The following is a 23,213-nucleotide window of genomic DNA, read 5'->3' as shown; positions in this document are numbered from 1 at the left end:
CTTTTTTACCAGTCTGATAATTCCAAGTACATGAATAAAGCAGAACATTGTACAATTCGGGCATGGCTCTAAAATGAAAACATTCTTATTTGGATGTAGGAGGAAAACTGGCACCTTTTGTGTCTCATGAGTGCAAATAGCAGGGACTTTATTAGAGAAAGAGCTGCTGTGCCCCAGCCTCTCCCATAGAAGCAAGAAGTGAATAGTGGTGATACACACACACACACACATACACACACACACACACACACCTGTTATTGTTACATGCGTATCCCCACTGTTATTGTTACATGCGTATCCCCACTGCTATTGTTACATGCGTATCCACACTGTGATTGTTACTGCACCGACACACTTTATTCGAGCAAATACCCAGTATGTACCTGGCAGATACCTGGAATGCGCCGCTCCTCACCTCTGACAAGCCCCGTTGCGTTTGCCTTCCCAGCCTGGGTTCATGCCTGGCTGACGGGCGGCTGATCTGTTAAATGATAATGATTAGGATTTAATAGGCTGCAATGCTTCGCGTGTCTACCAGATGGCATAAATTCATGAATTGTAATGCAGTATATATATATATATATATATATATACTGTGCAGTATTGCAGCCAGCGGGAATTAAATGCTTCAATCCCTGCTTGGAAAATACCTCAATGCACTCGGGCAGAAAACAGTCACAAACCTCAATACACCCGGGTATACCCGAATTCGTGGGACTAGCCGAGCTCGAATAAAGTGTGTCGCCAGTGTACATGCGTATCCCCACTGTTATTGTTACATGCGTATCCCCACTGTTATTGTTACATGCATATCCCCACTGTTATTGTTACATGCATATCCCCACTGTTATTGTTAAATGTATATCCCCACTGTTATTGTTACATGCATATCCCCACTGTTATTGTTACATGCGTATCCCCACTGTGATTGTTACATGCGGATCCCCACTGTTATTGTTACATGCGGATCCCCACTGTTATTGTTACATGCGGATCCCCACTGTGATTGTTACATGCGGATCCCCACTGTTATTGTTACATGCGGATCCCCACTGTTATTGTTACATGCGGATCCCCACTGATGTCACTATCACCTTCATTGTGTCCTGCATACACACAGCATTGTATTACATGGCGATGCTCACAACATTATGCAGAAGGTGTTTCAAGGACATGACTGCAGACTGTAAACGCTTCGGGCAGGGATTCCTTTTCCTAATGTTTATTTTTATGTCTGTAGCGCTTTTTTCCACTATGTCTCCTACGTTTTTGTCACGTGCATTACTGCTATAAACTGCTATGTGCATGGATTGTGCTATAAGACAGACATACCTACATGAAAGAGGAACTCCTATTGTCAGCAAGCCTCCCAACATAACACTTAGATTGTAAGCTCTTTGGGGCAGAGTCTCCATTAATCTTAAATTGTCTTTTACCTGCTGCACTTATTCTCATTATTTGTAATGTAGTTACCTCCTATTGTAATGTTGCACAGCGCTGCGTACATGGTTAGTGCCAGATCAATAACATGATACATGCTTAAACAAAACGACACAAAATGTTCTGTCTATTTACAGTATCTTTACGTCGCAGAAGAAACATGAGGCATCAGCAAAAGCATTAATGTACAGTATGTCTGCCAGGTCCCCAGCTCCAGTCCTCAAGGACTGCTAACAGTGCGGGATTTAAGGATAGCCTCTCATTAGCACAGGTGGCCCAATCATTTTGACTGAACCACCTGTGCTCTAGCAGGGTATCCGTAAAACCTGCACTGTTAGTGGTCCTTGAGGACTGGAGTTGGGGACCTCTGTGCCAGGAGCTTATGGAAAGTTATAGCGTCACTAGCGGAAACTGTTATCCTTATACTCTTCTTACATACTGTATATTATTACAATGTATGGCAATACCAGGAATTTTCTAATCTAGGGGTTTTCTATTGAGGAAGGTCCGGCTTATTGGCCCCATTAATACTTTTGGAAAAATTATGTTTTTTTTGCGCTATATATTATTCCTATGTGCCCTGGTGTAATTGCGCCTGACGAGGAATTACTTTTCTCAGACCATTTTGTATTTTATAAGAGATGGCAAAGCCAGGTGTGTGAAATCACACCCTACCAGAGCCTCCAAAACCAAATACAAAAACATTTAAGTTCTTCAGACCCAAAACACAAAAAAAAAATTATAACCAAAACACAAGTGAAAGTGCCCACCCTTACTCATTAATGAAACCCCATCCTTCAGTACCTACCCCTACTGAATAATTCCTACAACCTATATGGTGGATGCATATTGGGGTTTAGGTTTGAATAAACAGAGGCAATGCTTTATTATTTCACTGTGGCTCTCTATCTGAGCTTTTATATATTCAAACACAGGCGCCGAAGATGTTCAAAGAGCTGAATCACCTACTTTTATGCATGACCTACTTAAAATACAACACAATTACTGTGCTGCACATGGACCATTTCACTCTTGGTGAGAAATAATTGCATCAAATTATTTTTAGGTTGCCTTCCGATGCACATCTGGGGGACCAAAATAATACATAAAAGTCAATAACTGTGTACTAACAAATGGCAATTTGAAGCTATTTTCTACGTGTGTTTGTTATTGCGTGTCCCTGATTTTCTTGTGTTCTACATTTTTGTACTAGTTTTTACCATTTGTTAGTTAAGGGTGAATTTTCTTTGCAGAGTTTATTTAGCACCCAGCTGGAGTTTTTTTTTCTTGACAAGGAGCACATTCTAAATCATCTGTAAATGAACCCATGAATATGGTTACAGAACGATGTATGTGAGCTGATTGCTAATTGAGGGCCAGAGTAGTTAAACATTTCCAGCTCTGTCCTCATTCAGTTTGGAAGTAAGTTGATTTTGATATCATTTACCAAATCTTTATACAATGATTATACTTGAAATATTAGATTGGCTTTATAAGAATAATATTTCTAAAGTTGTAGATTAGATATTTATATATCCAAGTGCACTCCAACACAATATATAGTCTCTGGGACGGTCTTCGGGCAAGATGGTTGCCTTGGGCCCCTCACCTTTGGCGAGGGAGGGGGGGGGGGTTCGTGGAGCACTCCCTCATCCTGACAGGGGGAGAGAGAGAGAGAGAGATTTTATATGTCAATTGTCCAAACAAATAGGCAATAACAAGATAATATCATCATTTATTTTTTAAGTAAATACAGGCCTCCACTAAAGGCGGCATCGCAATAATTTACAGTCAGTTTGAAAACTACAATTAAATACAGTTATTTGGTGAAATATGAGATAGACAAGAAAAGTCAGAGTTATAAATGAACACAAGTTATACATTCTGTTTACAGATATTTCATGGATAGTCAGAGATTATTGGTATAAGTAACATTTACAGACAGTATTTAAATTGTGTTAGAAGAGGTAGGATAGACATTCAATGTGTTAGAAGAGGCCCTGCCCCAAAAAGCTTACAATCTATAGGCAGGGAAAGTAGACATTGGGTACAGAGGATGAGATGGCTGGTGAGTATCAGAGGCAATATAGCAGCTGAAACATCAACGAAGGGCAGCAAATGGCGACACCCTTTGGCTACAATAGGCTGACGCCTTTGGGGCAACTAAGGTGTTATGTTCTACAGATTTTGTGGAAATGAAAAAGCAGCATAGCAACACTCAGTACATCAGTCAGACAGGCAGCAGGGAGGGGCTGATGGACTTCAGGCGGTCTGTAGTGGCTCTGGTTTATCAATATATCATTATGGACTTTTGTCTGTGATTTATATATTCATATTTTAGATGGTATTATCGTGTGAGCGTCTATCTGTTTGGACTATTTGCCAAAGTTGCTATTAGTAAATTAAATGAGGTTGGACGGAGAGACTCAGTTTGTACTCATTTACTGTGGGTAGTTCAGTATGATCTGAAATTGGCCGACCGCCCAATGACTTGAAAAGGGGTTAGCGATCGGCCGCTTCAGGGTTTATTGAATTACCCCTGTATCTACTGGAAACAGGAGGCTTCACTGGGAGGTGTGTTTCTGTTCATGGATGTCTGACAGAGATGAAAATATAATTAAACACCCTTTAGATATAAAATGGGAGTGCAGGAAAAGAATGGGCCCCTGTGAAGTCATCTCATTCATGTGAATGGACGGTAAGGTGTTCTCTGGTACTGCTTAGTAAGTATGGACCTGAGTGTCTTAACCCAGACCTGTGTGTGCCATGTCTTACACCCCACGAGGAAGGTCCCCAGGGCCCCAAACCTTGGGATTAACTAGTAACTAACACATGACATGCATTATTTTCAACATGTGACCTATTTGCTCTATATTGTGCTGGTGTACATTGTTAGTGCTTGGATTATCATGCTATTCTTTTACCTACATCCTTCTCCCGTCACAGAACAGCCTGGAGCGCCATCAAACTTCTTCTCTTACTGTGTGCTATCCCACATTGCATACAAACTTAGTGAGAATTTCTGGGGAGGTGCAGCGTATACAAAGGCCTGCGCTCTTCCACAAAGCATTTAAATTAAATGCTGCAGGAACGCATGAGGCCTCTGTAACTTCCCTTGCCTTGTCTCTGATGTCTTTGGGCGAAGCGTCGCCGTGGCAAATGACACCACAGGGTCGCGTGAAGTTGCACTTTGAAATGATCCCGCAGCGTCATTTGATGCCGGAGACAAGGTAAGTGGGGGGGGAGGTGCAGGGGGAAAACTTTGTGCACCCCTGTTTTACAGACTGGAACAAGTGTGGAAATCCTCTGTTAGACATGTACAGTAGATGCATACCTGAGTGTTTCCAGCCTTAGATGTACAATGTATGCTGCAGGAGGATTTTACATCACTTTGTAACTCATTGAACCTTCTTTTGTGTTTGGTTCTCAGAAGCAGAAAGGAGTCCAGAACCCTGGGGGGAAAAAAAGCAAATAGTTCAAAATTGAATTAAAATGTATTTCTTTGTAGTGATTAGCAATAAGCAGGAAATCAAGAGCGCAAACACTCGCAAAGGACATGTGAAAAGAACAAGAAAAATATAGTGCAACATTGTACAGCTAATTAATCAGTACAGTGACACTTCATAAGTATCTCACTCACAATTGCGAAGATAGATATAGGCGGTGCGGTAATTGCGAGTGACCAACTCAGGGTAGAATTCTTCAAACAAGCTTTGAATAACATCCCTCAGGAACAGGATAGGGAGATGGAGTAGATTCAAAAGTGCTGTGGGTTCAGGCAAATGGACCACCCTGGGTCAGATGGCAGTTGAGGACTGCAACACTCCTTCCTGATATAAACACCTGTGGTGGCCACCAGCAGAAAACGATGTCCAAATGCAGGACAGGAAGGGGAAAGAACCAAGGGAACTTGGCCCAGGATCCTCAGAGTAGTTCACCACACACATTGGGGCTCTCTAAATGGTCTGCACGCTCACCCTACGCGTTTCACTTGTTGAGCTTCATCAGGGGTTAAATTGAATCTGCTCCATCTCCCTATCCTGTTCCTGAGGGATGTTATTCAAAGCTTGTTTGAAGGATTCTACCCTGAGTCGGTGACTCTGAACAACCGCACCGCCTATATCTATCTTTGCAATTGTGAGTGAGATATTTATGAAGTGTCACTGTACTGATTAATTAGCTGTACAATATTGCACTATATTTTTCTTAAACTAGAGAGAAAAGAACCCCAATTATATAGCATTCTTACACCTGATTGGATGATTAATGTGAAAGTTAAAATATATAAATTATTCTGAACATATGATAAAATATAGGGCTTTAAAATAAACAATTAAACAACAACTTCCCTCAGTGAACCATATGTTATTGTTACTCTTAAGAGCTGTTGGCACTTTAAACATGGCATTGTAATATATTCACCCCCCCTACCTTTTATACTTAGTAGATATTCTCTATACAAATATCACTAAGGACAGTGTTTACATTATTACACTGTCACTAATATTGCTTGATATACGGGTTGTAATCACTCCAATTGGATTCACATTGCGTTGTTTAATTGTTTGTTTTAAAGCCAAAAGCAAGACTGTCTTGCGCATCAGTGGTCAGTAATACACCTATGGTGTCAAAATGGTCAAAGGGGCTGAATAAGAGGGAGCTGTGCGTGGCCACTGAGTTGACCGGAGTAGGGGGAATAAAAACCCTTACCAATATATATTCTACGGTCTGGGACCTGCTCTCCTCAATAGCTCCTGCGTGCAGCCTTCTGTAAATGTCTGGAAATGGTAGGGTTCTGGCGCAACTGCGCATGACACACTTGAAAAAACTCCCGGATGATCTTCAACAAACTTTATTGCACATCACACACTGGAGCTACACCACGATCTCCCCCTCTACGCATTTCACCCTCTAGGATTGGGCTTCTTCCGAGACGAAGCCCTATCCTAGAGGGTGAAATGCGTAGAGGGGGAGATCGTGGTGTAGCTCCAGTGTGTGATGTGCAATAAAGTTTGTTTGTTTTAAAGCCCTATATTTTATCATATGTTCAGAATAAATTATATATTTTAACTTTCACATTAATCATCCAATCAGGTGTAAGAGTGCTATATAATTAGGGTTCTTTTCTCTCTAGTTTTTGACTATCTTCGCCCCAACCAGCACCACCACCTTTGCAGCATCACTACTAAGCTGAAGCGGGGGTTTCTCTATAGTGTATCACTACATTTTTCTTGTTTTTTCACATGTCCTTTGGGAGTATTTGCGCTCTAGATTTCCTGCTTCAGTGACCTGTTAGGACTTTGGATTGAGTCCCTTTTCTGGTGCTTCACTACTTCCATATGTTATATAACATATTTTTTTATTATATCACTAGTGTGTTCACTGGGGTTTCACTGAAATAGTATGTGCGCATGAACCCTCGTTTCTTGTCTTATTACCAATACGCAAGCAGAACCTAATTAGTTAGATACATATTGCTGTTTGGTTTGAGATTTGTCAACATGCATGTAATTCCCATTAGTGTTAGCTTTCTTTAGTAAAAGGCCAATTATTTCTGAGAATTCCCTAAATCCATGAAAGGAACAGGTTGTCATGGTAATGTATCGGACATGGTCTTGAAGCATGAAAGATTAGGATTGTCACGCCAAGTTACAGATTAATTTCATTTTCAAAGCGCTAGAGAAAATGAATGAATAATGTTAGTCAAATAGTCTGTAGTTCTCCTTCCAACTGAAACTCAAAGTATAAATAATCAGAGACACTGGCATTCTTCCATTCAGCATGGGACAGTGCATTGAGGTGAGCATCCCTATGAACACACAATCCTAGCAAGCTCAGAACCCGAAATTATATATATAATTATACCTGTCTAAGACATGTGAATGTGCTCACAAGTAATATTTGTATATGGTATATGGTGGAGGGTTTTTAGTCACCTTTTCACCCACCATAACTTAAATAATGTGTGATGATGACCTACTCATGTCTCAAATTGCATAGCCAGTACAACCAACCTCACACTGATGAGACCCACAAGGTCGAAACAGTCTGTCTGTGGGTGGGTTTATTGGCTTTGCTTCTCATCCCAAGCTATGTTTAAAAGCTGTGTGTAAAGCAGCATGCATTGGCTTAAGGGTTTTCCATGTAATGAGGACTTTAGACAAAATGTGTCACTGTGCTCATTTGCATGTAATTTCCCAGCATCCCTTGCTGCAGTGGAAGCACTGTATGCTAGCACTGTATGCTTGCGAGACGTGAAGTGACTCCCCCACGTGATGTGGAAGTGGTGAGTGTGGAGGAAGCAAGCCGCATACACGGAGACGCCGAACTCACGGAAGCCCAGTCGGCAAGAAAGGAGGAGACAGAGACAGAGGTAGAGGGTTGAGTCGCGGTTTGGAGATGTAGAACTGTGATATGCAGTGATATAAGAGAAGGGGTGAGTGAATCGAGAGGACACGGAGAAGAAGAAGAGGTTGAGTTACTTCCCTCCCTTCCCACAAGTGTCCTTTTCTTCCCCCCTCCCCCCCCCATATTCTCCCCTCCCTCTCTCGAAGCAGTGTTTGAAAGCTGACCAGAAGTTCATAATATTCAATCTCCCACCACCCAGAAGAACATCACAGAGGGTAAGGAGACGCACTTCGATTGTATTTTCTGTGTGAGTTATACCTTATGCTATAGGAACTTTTCCCACGGATTCAACAGGTTGTTCAAAGTCTTTTTAAAGGCTTGGATACAAATTGGGACACTTATTCCAACTATATTATTCAGTGTAATCCTCTCTCAACTAACCATTGAGGTTTTTTATTTCTGTACTTGAGGAAGTTTTATAATAAATGTGATTTTTCAGAAGACTACTACCTATCTAAGTACTGGTTATATTACCTTCAAAAATCCATTTATAGTGAAGCAATCAACAGTCTCAATGAATGCAGTTACAATTCCTTTTCTCATTTGGATATAGTGACAATTTGTTTCAGGATCCCTATCAACTAAAGTGCCTCATTCTTTTTCAATATTTATTTATTTATTTATAAAATGTTTTACCAGGAAGTAATACATTGAGAGTTACCTCTCGTTTTCAAGTATGTCCTGGACATAGTTAATATGACAAATAATACATGGTTACAAATACAGTTACATAAATGAACAGGGTATACATTATATACAAGACATTGCATGCACATTTAGAGAAGATGTATATTATAGGCTTATGTAACAGTTACAGACCAGATTAAAATGTGAGACAGCCTTAGATTTGAAAGAACAAACGTGGCGCAAAAGAAATGGAACCATGAAGAAAATAATTGTTTACATTTTTTTCGCCACACAATTAATACAACAGGGTGTCCATGGGTGATCCCCGAGGGAGTCCGGGGCCCACGGGTAATCCACGCAGGGGCCCGGGGCCCACGGTAATCAACACAGGGGTCCGGGGCCCACGGATGATCCCAGCAGGAGTCTGGGGTCCCCGCTGGCCTGCGGTACTAATCCTGTGTCCAAAAAAACAATAAAGCCAATATTTTCAAATAAATACACCTCCCAACCCCCCCCCCCCCCACCCCCTAACACACACAGAACAATAATGGTCAAATTTACTATTATCTAGATATGGATAATTGTGCATTTGCCCACTGGAAATAAAACATTAACAAGCAGAAATAAAGTAAAGCTTGCACTCACCCCTGCCAGGCTGCCACGTTGAAGGCTGTCCTCATCCTCATCACCGTCCATGTCCTCTGTTGCCACAAACAATACAGTACAATCAAAAATACAATCTAATGTCCCCTAACCCCTTAATCACCTTAGCGGGTAGGAACAGTTATAGTAATTAAGGGGTTAACCCACCCTCTCCCACTATCCACCAAGAAGGCCTAACCACCCTCCCCATGCAACTCCTCCCACCCTTCACCCATTCATTGGCACAGTGGGTACATCATGCTCATATAATATGGACATGATTTACCACTATAGCAAGAAATGGTGAAGGAATAAAAAAACAAACCCATATAAAACAACATGACATTGGCATTAGTAATATGATCATTTTGCAATAAAATAATTGAATGGCACAATGGGTACCTCATGCCCATATAATATAATATAACACTATGCCAGTCAATGTTCAACCTAAAAATAAACAATCAAAAACAAGATCCAATGCTTTCAAAACAATCTCAAACTAAAAACAAATAAAGAAGTAAACTGAACAAAATTACTACCAATCAATTAATCAAATCCATAATAAAGACCAGAATAAACAATTAAAACACCAAAACAAAACCATGAATAAATAAAATAAATATCTAAATAAACTGCATCATTAAAAATCAAAGGTCAAAAAATAATCCAACATTAAAAAGTAAACACCAATCAAAAGCCAGAAATAAATTATTTAAAACCCCAGAAGAAAATGCCTGAACACTACATCAATATGCAATATAAATAGCATACAAATTTAAAATCAAAGCAATATACATTTAAAATAGATACAAGCAACCATTTGCCAAAACAACCACTGCTTCTTACTGTATGTATGTATGTTTAGCCCTAAAGGGCCATACATAAATACAGTACATTTGGAATTACTGCACTGTACTGTAGATTTTTTTTTTTAGAAAAGAAGGCACAGTGTGGAGTTTCCATGAAAATCCTTTCTTTGAGAAAGAACCACTCCGGCTGCCAGATCGGATGCGTCCACTTCAAGCACAAAGGGTTTAGTAGAATCTGGATGGATTAGGGTGCAGATGAAAAGGCGGTCTTGAGCTTCTCGAAAGACAGAAGAGCCTCAGCGGGCCATATCTTAGGATTCGCCCCTTTCTTAGTAAGAACCGTAATGGGTGCAACCACCTTAGAAAAATTCCTGATGAATCGTCGGTAGTAGTTAGCGAACTGAAGAAATCATTGTATCGGTTTGAGACCTAACGGTAAGTGCCAGTCCAGCACTGCTGATACTTTCGCACGATCCATCTCGAACCCATGGAAAGAGATCTTCTTCTGTTCGATTTGCATTTCTCGAGCTTGGCGTAGAGGGAGCGGTACCGAAGTCTTTGGAGAACCAATCTAACCTGTGCCCGATTTTCAGTCAAAGAACTGGAAAAGATAAGGATATCATCCAAATATACAACGAGAAATTGGTCCAATAGGTCCTGCAAAATCTCGTTGATGAAATTTTGAAATACGGCCGGTGTTTTGCATAAGCCAAATGGCATGACCAGATATTTGTAGTGGCCGTCACGGGTATTAAAGGCTGTTTTCCACTCATCACCCTCTCTGATCCGGATCAAATTATACGCTCCTCAAAGATCCAGTTTGGTGAAGATCGTAGCCTTGCGTACGTGGTCGAAGAGTTCAGGAATGAGGGGTAGCAGATATCGGTTCTTTACAGTGATTTTATATAGGCATCTATAGTCAATACATGGCCTGAGAGAACCATCTTTTTTGGAAACGAAGAAGAAAGCCGCTCCAGCGGGAGATCTTGATTTGCAAATAAATTCACGCTGAAGGTTCTCCGAAATGTATTCCCGCATAGCCTTGGTTTCTGGTTCTGAAAGGGGATAGGTGTGGCCTCGATGGGGCTGACTCCTGGGAGTAGATCGATTGCACAATTATAAGGTCGATGTGACGGTAGTTCCTCTGCCTGTTTTTTGTCGAATGAGTCGGCAAATTCCTGGTAACCTTATTTATATATCACGCTTTCAGGCATTAGCCCCTATAAGGAAATTGTTTCATGTTACTTTAAATTCACAATTTTGTATGTATTTATGTATATACACATTCTGGTTACGTATTTAATAATCACTTTTTACCAGTCTCTTTATTACTAGTTTACACTACTTATTATCCCCAGAATTATTTAATTTAGGTATTAGAATTATTTTACACTGAAGTGAACAGCAGCAGCCCCCTCCATGTACATTTAATCTCCTACGACATACGGAGAAGTTGAATATTGGCTCTAAAGGGGAACCGGCTCTTTTACTGTGACGTCATCCAAGTCTCACGAGACGCGAGCACCAGCGGTGAATCCAACACAGAGGACGGTGAGACAAAGTGACTCTGGCGTCTACCGATACCCGCATCTGTCACGCGAAGGAGACCAGCGAATTCTCTGTTGTTGCCAAATCGGAGGCAGTAGAAGGTGACCATTGGTCCGGCCTCTTCACCAGACGGGATAGTCTCTAAAGACCCGCAGATCACTTACCACAGATGACATCCGGAAGTTTCCAGCAGATGAGCCAGTTATGAGAGGGTATGCTCTCTAATCCTATCCACTGCCTACTTTCTTCTTCCATCTACTGTAGTAAGTGGGCATTGTTATCAGAGCAGCTGCAAGATATAAGAGCTATCATTGATCTTAATATGTGTTCACCCTAATTTTTGTTTTAATAAATGTTTTTATTATAAATTCTATCACCATTTTTTGTTTGAGGCTTCTAGAGCGGTTTGTCATTTGCAATTTGTTATTTGTTCTTTAGTTAGCAGGTACTAGAGTGCCTATTTGTTGCTACTTAGTCGCTCATTCCATCAGGGAAATTGCTTACAGTATTATGCTATGTTTGCTTTTTCACCGCATGGTTGTATTTCCATTTATTTATCCATGTTTGTTTAATAGATATATGGTATTTGGAGCCCTAGCCATTTGTTTGCTTGCGCATTATTTTACACTACTATCCTCAGAACTGAATGTGAACAAACTCATATTGCATATAAGGATGTAACTGTCCCTGTTGTACTTATACTATGACAACTATATTCTTATCTTAAGCAAACACAACTCCATGGTTTTACATTGCACGTGCTATAACGTTGTTCATTGGAGCTTAACAATTTCACTTGCGACCCCTCTGATAAGGAATAGTTACCTTTAGAAACAAAATGTAAATGTAAACCTGTTCAGTTTGATAATGCTAACCCGACATTTGATGTATCCCAGTAATAGATAACATGGCACTTTCAATGTGCTAACTAATGTTCATTTACCAAGCAAAAAATCAATCTCTCTCTCCCCTTTTAAAAAAAATTAAAACACGTGGCTGTTCTTCTTGGCAGCCACGCACTGCTCCTCTCTACCACGTGCCATCTCGCACTCTCTCCAAAAATATTAGGGTCAACTGAAAATAAAAAGTGAAGCAGTCAAAAGAAAAATACAACTTGAAGGAATTTTGGTATTATCTATTATTGTCATTATTTAGAAAATAATTAAGCCAATTAATATACAGGCATCTATTATTTTTACTTTTGTGAGGGAGGACAGCAATCATTTAAACAGCTAACAAATTCACGAGATGATATTTCTAGTATTACTTCAAAATAAAGTCAAACGTCAAACAACTGGTTTAATTTGTGCGCTCTCCGTCATTATATACCATGATGGTGACATCATATCACAGACAAGGATAAGGCAGAAAAAAGAATGAACAGATAACATAATATTATATACAATATATACGTCGGAAATCAGAGGGATTAGGGTGAGGTCCACATCCATCAATAACATTACCTCAATAGGGGGAGGGCATGATATTCCATGTAATTATGAACCTAGACATAGTACATGGTCATGTCAAAATATAAACAACCATTTATAATAGTGACTCACTGAGATCACAGTCGGACAACTATATTATATAAATTATATACCATATCCAAGCTGGACATCAAAGTTTAACACCCACATATCAATTCTTATAGAAATGCAGACAATAGGAGTTCCTCATTAAATCCCCTATGGACAACACAGATTAGGGTAAATGCATCTAGATTCCTTCTGTAATAAAAGTTGTTCCATACCTCTCCTTCCCATTGATATTTTCTGAATGCCCCAAACTCAAAGAATGCCCCATACTCAAAGATCAGATAGTGACACATTGTGTGCAGAGAAAAAGTGTCTTGCAACGCTAGTAATGTGTATCACATTCCTACTGTTCTTAGTAGCATTTTTAATATTACATACTGTACGTGTTCTAAGACACGTCTTTGTAAATCCATTGCTGTCATTCCAACATATATTAAACCACATGGGCAGACTAGTGCATAAACCACTCCCATGGAAAAGCACTTAATAAATCTTTTTATATGGTGTTGGCAAGCTGCGCTATCCCAAAATGTGTTGGTAATTTTCATGTATGCGCATGCCCTACAGTTACCGCATGGGAAAGATCCAGTCATTTTCTTTGATTCACTAGTGGGTCTGCTGAAATTACTCTGAACCCATTGGTCATGTAGGTTAAATGACCTTCCTGCGGTCATATTTACCCTAGGGTACTGTTAATGTCGATTGTGTGGATCCTATTGGTTTCTCGTATGGATGATATTTCATATTGTGTGTTTCCCTGTTTTTTGGACGATCTTTGTATCTCCCTTTGGGATACTTTCTCTTTATTTATCCCTACCATACCTTCTGTGGTGCGCCCCTTTTTGAAATGTTGTTTTATATATTTTACACATTTAGTTTTCACTGTGAATATTTATTTTCCTATTTGTTGGTGGCTCGGTGGAGAAGCGCTGGGATTCACTGTCTATTTTTCACTAGCTGCATGCTCCCTACACGGAGAAGCACTGTGAATATATATATATATATATATATATATATATATATATATATACGTATGTATATATGTTTTATATATAATTTCTATTTTCAGTTGTAGTGCCCCCTTTTCCCTATTATATAGAATAAGAACGTTAGACATACCATGGATCGTATACACTAATGCTTTAGTTAAAGATACGTGTCCATTATTTTTCAGAATATAATTGTCCATCATGTTTCAGAATATAATTGTTATCTGGACCCTTTTGGTCCTTTCCATACTAGTAAAAAGCTGCTGGCAGAATACAAATTGAAATCTAAAAAAAACGCCGGAAAATCTTCTACACATTATGTTGGAAAAACATGATCAAAATCATTTACAGGAACAAATCCTCCATAAGCATGCTGGTCAGAAAGCGTATCGCACAGCAGATGCTAATGCCAATTATCAACTATGAAGACATAGTATATGGCTCAGCACCCCAAACCTACCTTAGCAAACTTGACACCCTCTACAATTCAATATGCTGTTTTGTTCTCCAATGCAACTACAACACACATCACTGCATAATGCTCAAAGAACTAGATTGGTCATCACTCGAGTCTAGACGAAAAGTTCACCTTTCCTGCCTTGCCTTCAAATACTTTCTGGGCAAGCTACCCAGCTATCTGAACAAGCTCCTCGCCCCTACCACATGCAGCACTTATCATCTGAGATCAGACTCCAAAAGACTGTTCATGGTCCCAAGGCGATCAGCCCCTGACGAAGCCGAAAGGAGAAACGCGTAGGGCGTGATTTTTGGAGCATTGTGAGTGAACACAGGACATTGGGGACACTAGCCAGCAATATCCAGCTGTCTGGCAGTGATTTGTATCGTTGTGCCTGCTCGGTACATATTTTCGCATCAGTTGGTGAGGGACGAAGACTAACACAGTGACCGGGAGATTTGGAGACGTAATCTCGCGAGGAGACGTGACGTCACCACGCCGCCGCGTGCATGCGAACAGCCACGGAGGACGGGAGCAGTGAGTGAAGCAGGGTGGTCCGCAGACCAACAAAACGGACAACAACGAAGGGGGAAAAACGCCACACCATACCCCTGAAGTAGCGTGAGTACTAATAGCACATTAGGTGCAGTCACAGAGACACACGGCCCTTAACTACGGGTTTGCAACATTTATAAGAGTACCCCGCCCTCAGAGGCTCTGGACATTACAGAGAGTGCATAAATAAATGACTCCATACCCTTGGAAGTTTGGCAATAACATCGCATGTGGTTATAAGGACATTGTGCAAGGAGTTAACTGGAACTGTGTATAAGTCCACGGATACCTACCCTTGATGAGTGTGAGAAGCTCTAAATTCTCAAACGCTTTTACCCAAACTCACAAAGTGTGAGTATTTTACTTTAATGTCTTTTTATTAATTTTACAATAAACTGTGTTACACTATGTATGTGTCCCACTTCTCTTCTTATATGTGACACTGCACACGAGGATACGGTTCCTGTAGATGACTTGTTGCTGGCTGTCCTGGATCATCATTCATCGTTCCTGATCCCAGAGTGGATACAAGGCCTGATTTTATTCTACCTGTTGTAAGTGCATATCTTACCATCCAATAGACCATTTGTTTGAACGTATTACCCTATGTTTGTCTCTTTCTTGTTTTTACTTGCGCCTAGGTCATTCTTGTTTGGATATATATATATATATATATATATATATATATACGTATGTATATATGTTTTATATATAATTTCTATTTTCAGTTGTAGTGCCCCCTTTTCCCTATTATATAGAATAAGAACGTTAGACATACCATGGATCGTATACACTAATGCTTTAGTTAAAGATACGTGTCCATTATTTTTCAGAATATAATTGTCCATCATGTTTCAGAATATAATTGTTATCTGGACCCTTTTGGTCCTTTCCATACTAGTAAAAAGCTGCTGGCAGAATACAAATTGAAATCTAAAAAAAACGCCGGAAAATCTTCTACACATTATGTTGGAAAAACATGATCAAAATCATTTACAGGAACAAATCCTCCATAAGCATGCTGGTCAGAAAGCGTATCGCACAGCAGATGCTAATGCCAATTATCAACTATGAAGACATAGTATATGGCTCAGCACCCCAAACCTACCTTAGCAAACTTGACACCCTCTACAATTCAATATGCTGTTTTGTTCTCCAATGCAACTACAACACACATCACTGCATAATGCTCAAAGAACTAGATTGGTCATCACTCGAGTCTAGACGAAAAGTTCACCTTTCCTGCCTTGCCTTCAAATACTTTCTGGGCAAGCTACCCAGCTATCTGAACAAGCTCCTCGCCCCTACCACATGCAGCACTTATCATCTGAGATCAGACTCCAAAAGACTGTTCATGGTCCCAAGGCTCAACAAAGTATCCGGCCGCTCCTCCTTCTCTTACCGTGCACCCCAAAACTGGAACAACCTACCGGAGACTCCCACATCCACCACTAGTTTAAGTTCTTTCAAAACTAAGGCTGTCTCACATTTTAATCTGGTCTGTAACTGTTACATAAGCCTATAATATATATTTTCTTTAACTGTGCATGCAATGTCTATTATATAATGTATACCTTGTTCATTTCTGTAACAGTATTTCTAACCATGTATTATTTGTCTTAGCTCTATGCCCAGGACATATTTGAAAATGAGAGGTATCTCTCAACGTATTACTTCCTGGTAAAAGATTTTATAAATAAATTAATAGGAAATTGCTTTCTTTTTTTCCCTTTTAACATTTCCATAACTAGGTTGATTGATAGGACTGACATTTAATATGAGTACATGCAAAATATGGCACATTAATCAACAACCAATTTACAGAATTGCTTTACAAACCGTGGGGTTTTCAGTAATTGAAAGGTAAGCATTACTTCAAAGTAACAAAAACATTAAGCGGTCACCAATGATGTGCTAAACATTTCAATGCCCAGAAGGATATGTATGTATGTATGTATGTATATATATATATGTATATATATATACAGTGTTCGACAAACCTATACATTTACTCGCCCGGGGCGGGTGGATTTAAACCCCAGGCGAGTAAATATTGGCCCAAGCAGCACACACGTTCATTTTTTTAAATTTCCCCCGTTCGCGCTGAAAATTTTCCCTGCTCGCGCTGAAGAAAAAAACCTCCCCTACCTGACTTCTGATTGGCGAGCGCTCCCAGGCTTTGTGGGCGCGCGGCCAGGCTCTATAAGAGCCCGCCCCCAACGAGCAGCCATTCTTTCCGGCCCGAGCTCTTGGAGAGTAAGTAAGTACGATCCAATCCTCCGTCTTGCGGCCCCTCTGCTGCTTCCCTGCAAGCTCCCTTACTCCTCTTCCCTGCAAGCTCCCTTACTCCCCGCGCGAGGCAGGTGTTCCCCCTTCTCGGCATGTCCCCGCTTAACTTGGCAAACAGCAGATTGTAGTGGGGGTGTCCCCCCCTTCTCGGCATGTCCCCGCTTAACTTGGCAAACAGCAGATTGTAGTGGGGGAGTCCCCCCCTTCTCGGCATGTCCCCGCTTAACTTGGCAAACAGCAGATTGTAGTGGGGGTGTCCCCCCCTTCTCGGCATGTCCCCGCTTAACTTGGCAAACAGCAGATTGTAGTGGGGGAGTCCCCCCCTTCTCGGCATGTCCCCGCTTAACTTGGCAAACAGCAGATTGTAGTGGGGGTGTCCCCCCCTTCTCGGCATGTCCCCGCTTAACTTGGCAAACAGCAGATTGTAGTGGGGGTGTCCCCCCTTCTCGGCATGTCACGTGGTCCAGCGCGGGGCAGCAGATTGTCGTGGGTTCCCCCCTTCTCGGCATATCACGTGGTCCGGCGCGGGCCAGCAGATTGTAGTGGGGGTGTCCCCCCCTTCTCGGCCTGTCACGGCGTCCCGTGTGTGGGTGTGTGCATGGGTGTATGTGTGTGTGTGTGTGTGTGTGTGTGTGTGTGTGTGTGTGTGTGTGTGTGTGTGTGTGTGTGCATGGGTGTGGGCATAGGTGTGTATGTGTGTGTGTATGTGTGTGTGTGCATGGGTGTGGGCATGGGTGTATGTGTGTGTGTGTGTGTGTGTGTGTGTGTGCATGGGTGTGGGCATAGGTGTGTGTGTGTGTGTATGTGTGTGTGTGCATGGGTGTGGGCATAGGTGTGTGTGCATGGGTGTGTGTTTGTGTATGCAAGGGTGTATGTGTGTGTGTGCATGTGCGTGTATGCATGGTTGTGTGTGTGTGTGTGTATGTGTGTGTGTGCATGGGTGTGGGCATGGGTGTGTGTGTGTGTGTGTGTGTGTGTGTGTGTGTATATATGGCTGTGTGTTTGTGTATGCAAGGGTGCGTGTGTGTGTGTATGCATGGTTGTGTGTGCGTGTGTGTGTGTATGCATGGGTGTGTGTGTGTGTGCATGGGACAGTGTGCCTCCCCCCCCACCCTGCCGCCTCCCCAAAGATTACACTAAGCCCAGCTATCTTCATGACGGCGCAGCTGCCGCATAAGGTGTGGTGGGGGGGTGGATATGCCGGTCTGCACCCCCGACCACTAGCTTCATGCCGTGTGGGACATGCCGGCGAGGGGAGCAGGGCAGTGGCGGCCATGGCGGGGCTGACTGTCCCATGGGGAGCCCGCTGGGGACGTGCCTCCCACCCACCCTGCCACCTCCACAAAGCTTCCACTACGCCCGAGTGAGGTATGTGGGGGGTGGGGGTTGGGGGGGGAATGCCGGCCTGCCCAGCCTTTCTCAGTTAGTATTTTAGCCCATCCAAAAAATAAAAAGGCAGGTTATAATTAAAACTATAAAGAGGGTCTTTTGGGGGGGGGCCCGTGAGGAAGGAGGCCCCGCCGGATGGGAGGTGCCAAAGGGGTGGTGCTCCCGGCCGCATACACTGCTAAATAAAACATTGTTTGGCTGATTGTAACAATTTCTTATGCTGTCTACAGTTATTCCTAATGTATTTGTCCCATTCTACACCCAGTAACCCAGTCAGTAACCTAGTCAGTCAGTAACCCAGTCAGTCAGTAACCCAGTCAGTCAGTAACCCAGTCAGTCAGTAACCCAGTCAGTCAGTAACCCAGTCAGTCAGTAACCCAGTCACTCACTCACTCACTCACCCAGTCAGTCAGTTACCCAGTCGGTCTGTCAGTAACCCAATCAGTCACTCACCCTGTCACTCAGTCAGTCAGTTACCCAGTCAGTCACACACCCAGTCACTCAGTCAGTCAGTAACCCAGTCAGTCAATAACCCAGTCACTCACTCAGTCACTCACTCAGTCACTCACTCACCCAGTCAGTCAGTTACCCAGTCAGTCTGTCAGTAACCCAATCAGTCACTCACCCTGTCACTCAGTCAGTCAGTAACCCAGTCAGTCACTCACCCAGTCAGTCAGTTACCCACCCTATCACTCAGTCAGTCACCCATTCAGTCACTAGCCAGTTACCAAGTCACACATACCCAGTCACTCAGTCAGTCAGTAACCCAGTCAGTCAGTAACACAGTCACTCACTCAGTCACTCAGTCACTCACTCACCCAGTCAGTCAGTTACCCAGTCAGTCTGTCAGTAACCCAGTCAGTCACTCACCCTGTCACTCACCCAGTCAGTCAGTTACCCACCCTGTCACTCAGACAGTCACCCAGCCAGTTACCCAGTCACAGACACCCAGTCACTCAGTCACTCAGTAACCCAGTCACTCAGTCAGTCACCCATTCAGTCACTAGCCAGTTACCCAGTCACAGTAACCCAGTCAGTCAGTCACTCACCCAGTCAGTCAGTTACCCAGTCAGTCTGTCAGTAACCCTGTCAGTCACTCACCCTGTCACTCAGTCAGTCATCCATTCAGTCACTCAGCCAGTTACCCAGTCACACACACCCAGTCACTCAGTCAGTCAGTCAGTCAGTCAGTCACCCAGTTAAACAAGTAGTCAGCGGTCTACACATAAGAATGTATTGAGGCTTTAAAATAATTTCTAACTTTCTTTGTTCCAGTAAATGGGGAAGACCAGGCGCTTACCTTTAGTAACAGATAGTGATGACACCAATAAATGTGGTTACTCTCTTTTGTTGCAGAGTTATTCCTATGGTCCCTTCTGCTTCAACCCCTAAAAGGGATAATCCAAAGCCCTTATGAAAACGTGAGAACAAATAATAGAGTAGGGGGAGCGAGGGATCAGTAGACATACACCAATAAAATCAACGACAATACAACATGCATAAAATAAATCCAATGTAATGGGGTTGGGACAAGAATTAGAAGATAATAATATAGATACTTACACGGCCGTGTGTAAGTACGATCCAAAGAAGGTATCTTTGTGACGGAATATTGACCCCTCCACAAATAAGTGCAGGGGGATCTCAGAGGGTATCTATATACTAATGTAAATACTCACACGGCCCAGTGTGAGTAAGGGTGCAGGGCAGATGTCTTTAAGGTGGAGTCAGTCTGTCCAGGGTGGTTGCCGGTCAATCACATCAGGTTTTGCCCATGTGTGGCTATAGCTGATCTGTACTCCTCTCTTGCTTATACTCAGCAATGTGACTCTCCGTTTTAGCGGTGTGTGGGGATAAGTGAGGCACAGTCTTAGCAGTATGCAATAAAAGGTATTTATTGTGTATAAAAACGATAACAATACTGTCACACTCACATCAATATAATAATATAATATCCCCTGGCTCCTCCGTGTGGTTCAGTCTAGCAGTAATCCGCTCCGGCCCCGCGTCCGGGAAGCAGATAGCTGGAACTAATCCGCCCGGCTGCAGATGCTGCTGAAGAGACTTTCTACGGAAGCCTCCGTGGGACAAAACAGGAACAGGTTTTGAGCAACGCGTTTCGCCGATTGGACGGCTTCCTCAGGCTCATAAAATGACTAATGGTGGGTCCCATGAGCTTTTATAGACCCACCTAGCTAATTAATTAATTAGCTTGTAATGTTTGCACAGTTGTCTGCAATAAGCATCATTCAATTGGTGCTCATTCTCCATCTCATAGCCAGTTTTACATAACATTGCTAATGTGTCCATTTAATACAGGGTTTGGTTACTTTCAATGCTACTCACTCCCATTAACTGCACCTTTGTGCCTTACAATGTTTAGCTTCATTGATTTAACCCTCTAGGTTCCGTTACACTGGTTGGTGGTTCATAATGGTCCCAATAATTTTTAAACATGATTTTGAAATTAAAAACTGGTTTCCCTTCATCATTTAAGTTCATTCAAACATATTAAAAACATTTTAGGTATATAGTTTATACAGTAAATTTAAAAGAAAAAAAAAATTTAAAAACAGTTTTATACAATCACTTTAAAACCTCACACATATTCTATTTGTTTGTGTTCTCTAAAATAGTTTTATAACAGTGGTAAAGAGTATCTTTCCCTTAAATCCATATCTGACTATTGATGGGATTTAATCCATGTTTCTTACTAAGACCCTTTTGACTAAAAAATTGTATAATAAATCCATTACAATTAAGTAATTCATAATAAATAGCTCTAATAATGCAAGAAATAAGCAAAGAATTTGGAAGGAAAGGGAAGAAATGGAAAGGAGGGGGTGGGGAAAAAAGAGTAGGGAATGGAGGGGAGGGAAACAAATACAAACATCAGTATATAAAAATATCATAAAATATATTTAAAATAGAAGTAAATCTAAGGGATATAATCAAACTCGCTCTACACCCCAATGTTGCGAGTGTCCTCCCTGTTTAAATAAACGCCGAAATATCCAAGTCAACATTCAGGCCCTTTGGTGCTAGAGTTTTAAGTTGGTATATCCAAAACATTTCTCTTTGTCTCAATCGTTTAAGCCTATCTCCACCTCTCCAATTCTCATTGACTAGCTCTATTCCTCTATAGAGCAAGCCAGATGGATCTCCCCCGTGTACCTGATTGAAATGTACTGGTACACTGTGGGTTGTCAGGCCTCTTCTGATATTGCCTATGTGCTCCAGTATGCGGACTCTAAGACTTCTTGAGGTCCGTCCCACATACTGGAGTCCACACGGGCATTCAAGTAAATACACCACAAATGTGGTCCTACAGTTGATAAAATGTTTAGTTTTAAAAACTTCTTTAGTGACGTTTGAGCTGAAATCTAGTGTCTCCTTACCTGCTTGCTTGCAGGCCTTGCAATCAAAACATTTAAAAAAAACAATCGGTTTTGGTAGCCAGCTCTCTATCTGTGTTTTTTCTTTTTCTTTTCTGAATGAGCTTGGAACTAGCTTACTTTTAATATTGTCCGCTTTCTTAAAAATGACCCTGGGTACCTCTGGTAAGTGCTCCTTTAAAACAGCATCCTTACACAGAACATGCCAATGCTTCATTAAATTTTTTTTAATCTTATGAGCCTCGTCGTTGAATTTTGTAACAAAGGGTACTATATAATCTACTTTCTCTGTCTTTTGTTTGGGCACTAGCAGTTCATCCTTACTTAGTTGTGCTGCTCTAGAGATAGCATTTTGGATTATATCTGTTTTATAGTTTCTCTCCTCAAACTTTGTTTTCAATATGCCTGCCTGCTCCTCAAATGTCTCCAAGTCCGAGCAATTGCGTCTAATGCGTCGGAATTGCCCGTATGGAATATTCCTAAGCCATTTTTGGTGGTGGCAACTGTCGTTTAGGAGAAAATTGTTAGCATCAACTTCCTTGAAAAATGTTTTCGTTTTTATTGTATTTTCTTCAATGTATATTGTTAAATCAAGGAAGTTGATGCTATCAGTACTTGTCTCCGACGTGAATGTGAGGTTTACCTCATTCTTATTAATGTGCTCTAAAAAGAGGTCGAGATCTTCATTGCTTCCTTCCCAGATGATGAGCACATCATCGATATATCTCTTCCACAGGACCAGATTTGCTCCAAAGGGATTGCCAGCCCAAACATTTTGTTCCTCCCAATGTGCCATAAAAATATTGGCATAGCTAGGAGCAAATCTGGTCCCCATTGCGGTGCCACACTTTTGCAGGAACATCGACCCATCAAACCAGAACAGATTATGTGTTAGAATAAATTCTATTCCTTCAATTAAAAAACGTTTCTGGTCTTGTGGGATTAAAGGGTCGTTTTCAAGGGCTGTCGCTACCGCTGTGCACCCATCTATGTGTCTTATTGAAGTGTACAACGATGTGACGTCACAGGTTACTAACCTATAATTTTCCCGCCACTGTATAGTGGATAGGATATTAAGAACCTGTAGCGTGTCCCTTAAGTACGATTTTGCATTCGTGGCGTAT

The 23,213-nt window shown here is 41.6% G+C and overlaps 1 long non-coding RNA gene across 1 annotated transcript in view; it reads right to left on the bottom strand.

Annotated features, from left to right (window-relative positions):
• Nucleotides 1-1,797: 1,797 nt before the first annotated feature.
• Nucleotides 1,798-23,213, bottom strand: part of LOC142497387 (uncharacterized) — a 37,701-nt gene continuing 16,285 nt past the window's right edge. Inside the window, exons 2-3 of the long non-coding RNA XR_012802245.1 lie at nt 4,775-4,892; nt 1,798-3,094 (exon numbers count right to left, since the gene is read on the bottom strand). This is a non-coding gene — a long non-coding RNA (uncharacterized LOC142497387). The remainder of the gene's footprint in view (nt 3,095-4,774; nt 4,893-23,213) is intronic.

Source organism: Ascaphus truei, chromosome 6, assembly GCF_040206685.1.
Source record: "Ascaphus truei isolate aAscTru1 chromosome 6, aAscTru1.hap1, whole genome shotgun sequence".
Classification (NCBI taxonomy): domain Eukaryota; kingdom Metazoa; phylum Chordata; class Amphibia; order Anura; family Ascaphidae; genus Ascaphus; species Ascaphus truei.
This window is presented reverse-complemented; position numbering and strand designations above follow the sequence as displayed.